Below are 13581 nucleotides of genomic sequence, written 5' to 3'. Positions count from 1 at the left end.
TAAAGAAAAATAAATTTGTTTGGGCAAGAGTGCATTGTTGCTCTAGCGGGATGAGATGGCCCGTCGCAAGAATCAATAAGTGTGCAGTGTACTGTAAATCTGACGATGTAGAGTATGTAATAATTATTCTTTCTACTGTGTTCATGATTTCTCGATACGGTCAAAGCAAAATACAGGTGTGTGTTTTCGGTTACCTGACCTACCACATTTTCAGCAGCGATCTCAAACATTTAATTATTTCTTTATTATCTGGAATTGATTGCTTTTCCGAAAACGATTTTATATTTAGATAAGCCTCGTGTCATTAAAATGTTTGGTGATTTTAATGAAACTTTGAAATGCAGTAATACAAAAAAATCAAAACAAAATGTTTTCTGACGACTTACCCTATGTCATTTTGGGCATGTGACCAGAAACACATCAGTCCTATATTTTGTTCAGGTCTTACTGATGTAAAGGGTTGGATAAAATTAGTATAATACACATGATTAAACATTGTTTTTGGATCCCAGCTCTTTCTGCTGAAAACAATGGATCTAAATGGGGCTGTTGTTGTTAAGAACTTTAGTGTGCTGAACATATTTCTACTAATTCAAAAACAAAACAAATTTGATTTTTTTTTATTAATTTACATCATTTACAGATGTTTAATGCAAGTCTTGAAAGCTATGTAAATGTTTCTTTGCTTCACAAGACAGATAAGCCATAGTCTCAATGGACATAAGCGTAGTCAGTTGGTACAGAAAGCTATAACCGAGATAAACACAACTGATAGTGCTACCGAAGTAGGTAAGATTGATTGATTGATTGTTGGTTGCTTAACGTCCAGTGGCAAATATATCATGCATTTTCAGGCCGAGAACAAATTAACAATAAATACAATAGGTAGGTTCTGAAATAGGGGCGTCCGGGATTACGGTCGGAGAAATTTAGACTGCCACGGGAAATGAGGGTATATTGGATAGGGACAGAAATTTTGCCTTGCAATAGGTCACCTACGGACCCCTCAAAGAGTTGTTGCAAGGGTTCTTAACGTGCAAAGAGCGTGGCACTCTCTTTACACGAGGAGAATCATGTAAAAGCACAAAAAGTTGGATGTAGAGGGTCTGTAAATTGTTTGACTATGTTATGGTTGAGAAATAATTCATGATATGCAACATTTATATTGATTTTAATGCAGGTATACACTTTATGCCTAATATTTCATCTCAATAAAAGAAAGTCATAAATTTGATGCGTTGAATAGCTGGAGAGGTTGATGGTACAGCCAATTTTTGTTTATGATATATGCAAAAGACCATCCAATTCATACTTTTGAAAAACAACTGCAAAATATTGCCAATGACACAATTCTAAACCAGATAACAATCACATGGAGTAAACTGCTATAGGTAAATAATTAGCAATACCCTTACGGCATAGTCAACAATGAGGCAAAAAAGTACTCTGAGAGGGAGGGCTATAAAGTGAATAATTAATACTAAAAAAGCTAAACCAAATAAATTAAGATTCCTGTTTTGATTTTCCTATTATAAATTTTTAGATGCTCTTATGTAATTCAAATTTAATTAATTAATGCCATATATTTTGTAGATCAACCGGTGAAGGGTTCCACTCGCATGGATCTAGAGGGCCTGAAGCGTGCTCTGGGATTTCTTCTAGACTACGTGAATATGAAGGAGTTGTGACAAAGACTCATCGATCAAAAAGTACATGAGGATCAGCTAGGGCGACAAAAAATTATTAAATTACAGGGCCAATATTAAACCAAATTATGTGAGCGACACAGGCTCTTGAGAGCATCTAGTTTTTTTATTTCATTTGATAGAAAATGTGGATTTTGTGGACAATCTAGCCAACATTTTATAAAAAAAACTTTATAACAGGGAATTTTGTTACGACATTGTAAACATAGCTTACATACGTCTTTGCCCTTGACGTACTAGCAATGATTCACAATTATACCATAATTAATATATTGTTATATGATACAAGTATAGTCAAGAACATAACAAAAGTAAAACCTTTTTCATCCCTTAACGAACCCCAAATTGTGAAAAAAAGTAACATGGCATGAAATCAACATTGCACGAAGTATCACTTTGTTACTTTATTTGGTAGATAGAGACGGTATTCAAACTGCTGTTTAAATGCTTATATTGGTGTCTTTTATTGTGGATATAAAGAAAAATAAATTTGTTTGGGCAAGAGTGCATTGTTGCTCTAGCGGGATGAGATGGCCCGTCGCAAGAATCAATAAGTGTGCAGTGTACTGTAAATCTGACGATGTAGAGTATGTAATAATTATTCTTTCTATTGTGTTCATGATTTCTCGATACGGTCAAAGCAAAATACAGGTGTGTGTTTTCGGTTACCTGACCTACCACATTTTCAGCAGCGATCTCAAACATTTAATTATTTCTTTATTATCTGGAATTGATTGCTTTTCCGAAAACGATTTTATATTTAGATAAGCCTCGTGTCATTAAAATGTTTGGTGATTTTAATGAAACTTTGAAATGCAGTAATACAAAAAAATCAAAACAAAATGTTTTCTGACGACTTACCCTATGTCATTTTGGGCATGTGACCAGAAACACATCAGTCCTATATTTTGTTCAGGTCTTACTGATGTAAAGGGTTGGATAAAATTAGTATAATACACATGATTAAACATTGTTTTTGGATCCCAGCTCTTTCTGCTGAAAACAATGGATCTAAATGGGGCTGTTGTTGTTAAGAACTTTAGTGTGCTGAACATATTTCTACTAATTCAAAAACAAAACAAATTTGATTTTTTTTTATTAATTTACATCATTTACAGATGTTTAATGCAAGTCTTGAAAGCTATGTAAATGTTTCTTTGCTTCACAAGACAGATAAGCCATAGTCTCAATGGACATAAGCGTAGTCAGTTGGTACAGAAAGCTATAACCGAGATAAACACAACTGATAGTGCTACCGAAGTAGGTAAGATTGATTGATTGATTGTTGGTTGCTTAACGTCCAGTGGCAAATATATCATGCATTTTCAGGCCGAGAACAAATTAACAATAAATACAATAGGTAGGTTCTGAAATAGGGGCGTCCGGGATTACGGTCGGAGAAATTTAGACTGCCACGGGAAATGAGGGTATATTGGATAGGGACAGAAATTTTGCCTTGCAATAGGTCACCTACGGACCCCTCAAAGAGTTGTTGCAAGGGTTCTTAACGTGCAAAGAGCGTGGCACTCTCTTTACACGAGGAGAATCATGTAAAAGCACAAAAAGTTGGATGTAGAGGGTCTGTAAATTGTTTGACTATGTTATGGTTGAGAAATAATTCATGATATGCAACATTTATATTGATTTTAATGCAGGTATACACTTTATGCCTAATATTTCATCTCAATAAAAGAAAGTCATAAATTTGATGCGTTGAATAGCTGGAGAGGTTGATGGTACAGCCAATTTTTGTTTATGATATATGCAAAAGACCATCCAATTCATACTTTTGAAAAACAACTGCAAAATATTGCCAATGACACAATTCTAAACCAGATAACAATCACATGGAGTAAACTGCTATAGGTAAATAATTAGCAATACCCTTACGGCATAGTCAACAATGAGGCAAAAAAGTACTCTGAGAGGGAGGGCTATAAAGTGAATAATTAATACTAAAAAAGCTAAACCAAATAAATTAAGATTCCTGTTTTGATTTTCCTATTATAAATTTTTAGATGCTCTTATGTAATTCAAATTTAATTAATTAATGCCATATATTTTGTAGATCAACCGGTGAAGGGTTCCACTCGCATGGATCTAGAGGGCCTGAAGCGTGCTCTGGGATTTCTTCTAGACTACGTGAATATGAAGGAGTTGTGACAAAGACTCATCGATCAAAAAGTACATGAGGATCAGCTAGGGCGACAAAAAATTATTAAATTACAGGGCCAATATTAAACCAAATTATGTGAGCGACACAGGCTCTTGAGAGCATCTAGTTTTTTTATTTCATTTGATAGAAAATGTGGATTTTGTGGACAATCTAGCCAACATTTTATAAAAAAAACTTTATAACAGGGAATTTTGTTACGACATTGTAAACATAGCTTACATACGTCTTTGCCCTTGACGTACTAGCAATGATTCACAATTATACCATAATTAATATATTGTTATATGATACAAGTATAGTCAAGAACATAACAAAAGTAAAACCTTTTTCATCCCTTAACGAACCCCAAATTGTGAAAAAAAGTAACATGGCATGAAATCAACATTGCACGAAGTATCACTTTGTTACTTTATTTGGTAGATAGAGACGGTATTCAAACTGCTGTTTAAATGCTTATATTGGTGTCTTTTATTGTGGATATAAAGAAAAATAAATTTGTTTGGGCAAGAGTGCATTGTTGCTCTAGCGGGATGAGATGGCCCGTCGCAAGAATCAATAAGTGTGCAGTGTACTGTAAATCTGACGATGTAGAGTATGTAATAATTATTCTTTCTACTGTGTTCATGATTTCTCGATACGGTCAAAGCAAAATACAGGTGTGTGTTTTCGGTTACCTGACCTACCACATTTTCAGCAGCGATCTCAAACATTTAATTATTTCTTTATTATCTGGAATTGATTGCTTTTCCGAAAACGATTTTATATTTAGATAAGCCTCGTGTCATTAAAATGTTTGGTGATTTTAATGAAACTTTGAAATGCAGTAATACAAAAAAATCAAAACAAAATGTTTTCTGACGACTTACCCTATGTCATTTTGGGCATGTGACCAGAAACACATCAGTCCTATATTTTGTTCAGGTCTTACTGATGTAAAGGGTTGGATAAAATTAGTATAATACACATGATTAAACATTGTTTTTGGATCCCAGCTCTTTCTGCTGAAAACAATGGATCTAAATGGGGCTGTTGTTGTTAAGAACTTTAGTGTGCTGAACATATTTCTACTAATTCAAAAACAAAACAAATTTGATTTTTTTTTATTAATTTACATCATTTACAGATGTTTAATGCAAGTCTTGAAAGCTATGTAAATGTTTCTTTGCTTCACAAGACAGATAAGCCATAGTCTCAATGGACATAAGCGTAGTCAGTTGGTACAGAAAGCTATAACCGAGATAAACACAACTGATAGTGCTACCGAAGTAGGTAAGATTGATTGATTGATTGTTGGTTGCTTAACGTCCAGTGGCAAATATTTCATGCATATTCAGGGCGAGAACAAATTAACAATAAATACAATAGGTAGGTTCTGTAATAGGGGCGTCCGGGATTACGGTCGGAGAAATTTAGACTGCCACGGGAAATGAGGGTATATTGGATAGGGACCGAAATTTTGCCTTGCAATAGATCACCTACGGACCCCTCAAAGAGTTGTTGCAAGGGTTCTTAACGTGCAAAGAGCGTGACACTCTCTTTACACGAGGCATCGGATTTAACGTCCCCATTCTTACCGGACGTAGCTTTAAATTTGAACATCCCGCACAGCCAAACGGACGCCCCACTTTAGCAAGGGTTTTACTGCCGGTCGGAGGAAGACCAATGGTGACCATACTTCTTTTCCCCAGTCACCCTTGGGGGTAACCAATCAAAAGGTTGCTCCCTAATATTATTATGAATATATATTACATTCATAATTCTCGTCGGGAAATCCCTAATAATTAAAATGTTAATATAGTGATCGAAGTGACTGGATAACCTGGGTTATCAGTTGCGATTTCAAACAAAATAGCGATGTGTTCCGATGCATTGACCTCTAGTGTACTCCTCAATTCCCGCCATTTCCTGAGCAAACATGGCAAAAAGAAAGGCAGACACATTAAATGACTAAAAGCATAGTCAAAATGATTTAAAGTGCATTGTCATCTAGAAGACAGTCAAAATGACCAATTGAATTGGTCAAATTGACTAATTTAGGTTTTCAGTGAATGGTATTCGGTATGCCGATGTATAAGCATTGGCACTTCTCATTTCCATGGAGATTCTTTAGCCATGTACCTTCAGTCATGGATTATTGACTTGAATATTTGCTATTTCAATTTCAACATTTGCATTATCAAAATTACAAGAAGGCAAGACATATCTCTGTTTTAAAAATGTTAAGATTATGTGTTATTTTTAGTTAAACCTTCATCTGTAGGACTTGCAACATAAAATGATGGTCAGTTGATAATGTTTTCTCTGGGTAACAATCTGCTTTTTCATCCTATTGGTTATGTGTAATTCATATAACGAGTGCATAAAATTATTGATTTAATCATGCATGGGAAATATGAAGCCCCCCTCTCTCATTCATGACTTTTACTTTTTTATATATGTTTTTTTTTTAATATCTATTGACTTGACCTTACAAAACTGAAGATTTGGTATAAATGCCAAAAGTACAACTATCCACCAGGCCAACATATGTGTATGCAAGTAACTGTAAGTAACCAAACAGCCTTCAACAATGACTGAAATCAATGATATATTATAGTTATACAAGACTTAAATCTGCTATTCTATTTATCAAAAAGTAGTATTTCAATATTCAGCCCCATTCTACTATTTAGTCAGACGTCAGTCGCTACCCTGATATACCCTTTCTTTTACGGGTAATTAATACGGATAGCGTTTGACATCTTTAGCCGAACAGATTTATCATTTTTACATAATTTAATTCATTATGCTGGTTCATATTCTAGACGCCAGTCTTTGCTCCTTTCTAATATAATTCACAAACAAAAAACTAATATGAAGCTTAGAAATGGAAAAATATTAAATACTAAACTCGTTCAAAGGGTATCTACACGTCTCAATCTTCAAAATCGCTTATCTAAAAATACTACCATCGCTAACATTTTTAACAATAAAAATCGTGGTTACCCTTCTATCGATAAGTGTCATGCCAAAAAATGACTTACATGTCCCCGTCTTTCCACCAACAATACGGTAAGGTCCACGTTTAATGGTCGCACATTTTCTTTAAATTTTGAAACTGATATAACTTGAAAAACAAACAGTATAATTTATTTACTCACATGAAACAAACCGGGATGCGGTATTCAGTACGTAGGTGAAACTGGACGATATTTATCTAAACGCACTCAAGAACATCTGTATCGTTTTAAAAGACCCAATAAATTCAAAAGTATCATGTATCAACACCTTAAGAAGCACAATCATCCTATTAAATATTTAGCAGTTCAACCTTTAGAAGTAGTAAATAAGCAGCCTGGTGAATCTCATTCAAAGTTTGTACGATCGCGGAAAATAATTGAATTAAATTGGATTAAAAAATTACAGACAGTCTACCCTCTCGGTCTTAATGATAATATCATGGGAATTGGTAATATATCAAGAACCGATTCTGTTAACATTTTGGATATAGTTTCTAAAACTGTTCGTAAAAACCGTTCTCATGGTCGTAGAAAAAATCGCAATCAAAGAAAATTTCGGACCAATCATACCAATATTTCGGTCCTAATTTCTATTTCAAAAAACAACGGCAGACATTATCTGTTAACAAAGCTCTGTTCATTACCGGTTAATAAGTTAAATAAAATTTTAGAGGATTGCAACACAATTTCATATAGCAGTCCTAAGTATGAAATCGTTCAAATTATAATGGCATATTGTTATTCTAAACTGTTTCCCAAAATTGATCGCCATGAAGATCATAAAAAACAGTTTAGTAAAATAAAGTATGTCAACAAAGGTTTTGATTTTGTCAATATTGTCGGTATTTTTAACGACCATTCTGTTAAAGAACAAATTCCGGGATATTTTGATAATACTGAGCTCCCTCTTATTTGTTATATTTACAAGAAATCTACCCGGAAATTTGTGTTTAATTATAGCCAATTGTGTAAAGATGTTAATATCAGTGAAAATACACCTACTTCATGTAATTGCAGTAATTCCGAATACATTTATGGACCCATTTCCCATGTTATAACAGGAGATATTAACATCGTTCAAGACCGAGAGTTAAAATCATTCCTCAGTAAAGGACCTAAATATCGTCCCCCGTCAATTATTAATTGGAATGAGTGTCGTAATATCATCCACGACTCACTCCATACTTACTGTTTGAAATGGATAAAACGGGAAAAAGCTGACAAAAAATCTTTGGACTCTTTTTTTAAATCAGTAATGAACATAGTTAATATACGTATTCAACATTTTAAAGAACATTTTATTCTTAACAATAACCACAATAAACCTATTTCTCGTATCAAACATAAACTAAAAGAACTAGCCAAGGAATTTGTTTTTGTCCCGGCCGATAAAGCTGCTAATAATATTATTGTTTGACGTAAATTTTACATTGAGGTTCTGAAAAAAGAAATCACCAATTCACCAACATTCCAACTGACTCCATTTTCAGAAAACGACATCTGTAACAAACATAAACTTTTAGCTACCGCTTTACAAGCAGAACCAAATACAATGAAAGTCCCAACTATGTATTGGCTTCCGAAGCTACACAAAACACCTTACAAATATAGATTCATTTCGTCTTCAAGCCATTGTTCCACTACTAAATTGTCTATTCTTCTTACCAGTACACTTGGTACAATCAAAAACCAATGAATAAATAAATTGTTCAAATAAGGCCTTCGAAAATAGTGGAATTAATTACTTTTGGAGTGTCAAGAACTCGTTGGAAGTACTTGATAAATTGCATGCATATATTGGTGATTTTGAATCTGTTCAAAGTTTTGATTTTTCTACCCTATATTCCACATTGCCTCACATTCTCATTAAGAAAACATTCACACACCTAATTGAATGGGCATTTAAAACGTCAGAATGTGAATATATATGTTCAAACTCTTTTAGGTCATTTTATAGTAGCAATAAACTAAAAAAACTATGTCAATTGGACATGCTTTGATACTATATATGCCCTTGAATTTTTACTAGATAACATTTTTGTTCGCTTTGGAGATTCCGTTTATCGTCAGGTTATCGGAATTCCAATGGGGACTAACTGTGCACCACTTATTGCGGACTTTTTTTTGTATTGCTATGAGTTACAATTTATGACAAAAATCAGCAAAGACCCATCGAAACAACATCTGATACACAAATTTAATAATACTTTTAGATATTTGGATAATATTTTGGCTCTCAATAATGACGACTTCAGTATGTATACTAAAGAAATTTATCCTGTTGATTTTACTTTAAATAAAGCTAATACTAACAATGACCACTGCCCTTTCCTCGATCTTGATATCTATATCATTAACGGAAAGCTTAATACTAAAATATATGATAAAAGAGATGATTTTTCATTTCCTATCGTTAATTATCCATTTTTAGATGGTGACGTTCCCTTGTCACCATCTTACGGTGTTTATATATCTCAACTTGTACGATTCGCTCGTGTATGTAACAATGTTTTAGATTTTAACGAGAGAAATTTATATATTACTGAAAAATTATTACACCAGGGTTTTCGATATCACAAACTAGTCAAAACATTTACTAAATTTTATCATCGGTATAATATAGCTCAACATGCAGACTTCTTACACGTTCAGGTATTTCACATCCAATTTTTTATGGAAATATTCTTTATAAAGCACAAAAATGTCAGTATTCAACTCTGAAGCTAACAAAACCTTTAAATAGACTTATTAAGAAGGGATATAGTTACGATACTGTTGTCAGGTCATTAAAGATTGCATATTTTGGCGTTAATATTGATTCACTTATAGGGTCTTTGCATCGGCACTAAACACATTTATTTAAAAACCAGTTGTTGGCATGACACGGGTTATGTTCTTCTCATATATGTTATGATGGTATGATACTAAACCCCTAACGGGAAGGATTGTGCCTGATATTCATATGATGAAGACATAATCTTTCAATCAGTTTAATTGAAGTCTGGAGCTGGCATGTCAGTTAACTGCTAGTAGTCTGTTGTTATTTATGTACTATTGTCATTTTGTTTATTTTCTTTGGTTACATCTTCTGACATCAGACTCGGACTTCTCTTGAACTGAATTTTAATGTGCGTATTGTTATGCGTTTACTTTTCTACATTGGCTAGATGTATAGGGGGAGGGTTGAGATCTCATAAACATGTTTAACCCCGCCGCATTTTTGCGCCTGTCCCAAGTCAGGAGCCTCTAGCCTTTGTCAGTCTTGTATTATTTTTAATTTTAGTTTCTTGTGTACAATTTGGAGTTTAGTATGGCGTTCATTATCACTGAACTAGTATATATATTTGTTTAGGGGCCAGCTGAAGGACGCCTCCGGGTGCGGGAATTTCTCGCTGCATTGAAGACCTGTTGGTGACCTTCTGCTGTTGTCTGTTCTATAGTCGGGTTGTTGTCTCTTTGACACATTCCCCATTTCCATTCTCAATTTTACTTCATGTTTAAAATCAAATGGGATCATCAGTAGCTTTCAATTTTAATACCTCATACAAGCAATGTCTTATTCTTAAATTTACAAATTGTCGAATTTAAAGCTGTTTATATTTATGCCCCTGCTGTAGCGGAGGTGGCATTAAGTTTAACACTTGTCCGTCTGTACCTCCAAAAATTGGTTTCTGTTCACTAACTTAAGTCTGCCTAAACCAAATATTATATAACTTATCCACAATAATTAATACCATAAACACAGATCAAGTTTTAAATAAAAGTTACAGAAATTTAACTGCCTCTATAAAAAATGAATCAGGACAAAAATAATGCCTTCCGAAATACAACTGATGGCACCAAGAAAGAGTTGTTAGAAATGTTTTAATCTGCAGGGAAAGGGACATTCTCTCTACACGCGGTATCCGATTTAACACCCACAATTTAACTGAGCGGGGCTGCTTACATTTACATCCGACATAGCGGTACGGACGCCACATTTAAACCCAGGTCATACTTTATTTCTATTTTTTAATAAAATAGTAAAATGAGTATACGTTAATGAAATAGCAATGATCAGAGACGTATTATATGTCTCTGCAATAACCAAATAGCGGAAGTATTTATAATATGGACATGAATGATCGTTCAGTAAAAGAAATCTTTAGGTTTGATAATGGACACGTTTGGGGGATTGGACACGTTTGGGTGTTTATACAAATGACACACTTTGGCGCTCTTACAAGAAGACATGTTTTGTAGTTCAGTGACGTTATGTGGACACGTTTTGGGGAATCGAACACGTTTGGGGGAAGGACACGTTTCAGAGAGTTACATATATATATCATTTCTTCATTTTCTTTTCCGTTTCTCAGTTTATCAGTACCCCTTAAAAGTGGCGTTAAAAACACAAAAAAATAAAACCAACCAAATACACATTCGTATGAATTTCTGCCGAAGAGCAAATGAACATATGGAATCCATGTCACTTTGGCTTACAGAGGGCATTGCGATAATACACCTCTTGAAAACTGCAGAAAATACAACAGTATCGCTTTGCTATTGCGCAAATTGGCATTTCATTTCTGATTTATTTTAAATTGCCGCAAATGCATAGCTCCCAATCTATTGAAGCAACATTAATGTTTTATGCAACATTATATAGAAGTATATTGAAAAAGCAGATACACTTAACGATAATATAAAATTGATTTTGCACAAGCGCATATTCAGGACGGGAACAAATTAACAATAAATACAATAGGTTGGTTCTGTTAGAGGGGCGTCCGGGATTAAGGTCGGAGAAATTTAGATTGCCACGGGAAATGAGGGTATATTGGATAGGGACAGAAATTTAGCCTTGCAACAGGTCACCTACGGACCCCTCAAAGAGTTGTTGTAAGAATTCTTAACGTGCAAAGAGTGTGGCACTCTCTTTACACGAGGCATCGGATTTAACGTCCCCATTCTGACCGGACGTGGCTGCAAATTTGAACATCCAGCACAGCCAAACGGACGCCCCACTTTAGCAAGGCATTTACTGCCGGTTGGAGGAAGACCAATGGTGACCATACTTCTATTCCCCCTAATCACCCTTAAGGTGAATTCAATGTCGATAACAACTGCCAACGCGAAAGAGATGCGTTAGGTGTGAAATGCAAAGACAAGTTATTGAATAATAATGTTGTGGCTCATTTAGGACATATTTTCCTCAAGCATTTTGGTCAGAAGTATCTCAGAAGGGAGAAAAATCCAGATGTAGATCTTCTCGTGAGAAAGTATTGTGATAAAGTTAAAATAGAGATTAAATGACCAAGAAAATGAAGCTATTGAGTCAATGAGTCGTTGGATGATAAACACTCTTATTGATTTTGAGTGTTTTGATAAATTTAAAATGAATCCTGCAGAGAATGGTGATGAGTCAAAAGTACATGCTGAAAACATTAGTACAGATTATCAGGAACCAAATAACAGTAATACATGCTGAAAACAGTACAGATTATCAGGAACCAAATAACAGTAATATATATATATATATATATGTATATATATATATATTATATGACTCCAAATCATCAGGTACAGGTGGAGAAATCAAAATCAGACTGAAATTGCTTTCAGAGAAATATTTAGTATTGTCCCTTGCGACTTTTTTTATATTATTAAACCTCACAAATACTGTAAAAATATGTCATTTCTGATGACGAATAAAGCCGAGGATGCAGCTCCATCATCATCTCTATCACCACCTCAATCGAATTCATCATCTGAGTCGCCACCAAGTTTACCTTTCAACAAACGCAGAAGAAAAAGAATAATTCGTCCCGCAACTAAGCTAAAAATGTCAAACATCTAGCCATTATGTTGAGCACTGGAGAGGGTGTCAAAAGAGCACTAATTACAGACAATAGTATGTGTTTCATTGAATTAATAGTCTAACAATATTTAGTCATGATTTGATGTATATATATTTTAAATATTCATTGTTGAACCAATTACGTACTTTAATACAATTCTATTCACAAATCATTCAATTCAGTAACTGTTTTCCTTTAGTGACCTTCAAATAATTTACTTTAAAATGACCTAATTTATCTATTATTGGTGAAAATGTCACATACATGCTCTATTATAACTTGTGAATACTCCGCGGTTTGGAGTTATCTGTAATTAGAACAAAATATTTTCCACAAAATATGATGATGCGTGTTTATAACGACCTTAACTGGCTATACATCCCTCGCTCGGTCGGTAATGGTTGATTGTTGGTTGTTTAACGTCCAGTGGCATATATTTCATGCATGTTCAGGACGAGAACAAGTTAACAATAAATACAATAGGTAGGTTCTGTAATAGATTAAGGGATTAAGGTCGGAGAAATTTAGACTGCCACGGGAAATGAGGGTATATTGGATAGGGACAGAAATTTAGCCTTGCAACAGGTCACCTACGGACCCCTCAAAGAGTTGTTGCAAGGGTTCTTAACGTACAAAGAGCGTGGCACATTCTTTAAACGAAGCATCGGATTAAACGTCCCCATTCTGACCGGACGTTTTTTCTACTTTTTCCATAGACCACAGAAATCATAGTTTTTTATTTCACAAAATTATTAGCCAAAAACTTTACATAAGTGCATTGTATTTTAAAAATATACAAACCTCCTCTAGATGAGGAATCCTCGTGCCATAAAATGGTTGAATTAGTGTCTACTATATAGTTC

This window comes from Mytilus californianus, unplaced genomic scaffold (genome assembly GCF_021869535.1).
Source record: "Mytilus californianus isolate M0D057914Y unplaced genomic scaffold, xbMytCali1.0.p SCAF_73, whole genome shotgun sequence".
Taxonomy (NCBI): domain Eukaryota; kingdom Metazoa; phylum Mollusca; class Bivalvia; order Mytilida; family Mytilidae; genus Mytilus; species Mytilus californianus.
Note: the sequence above shows the minus strand (reverse complement) of the source record.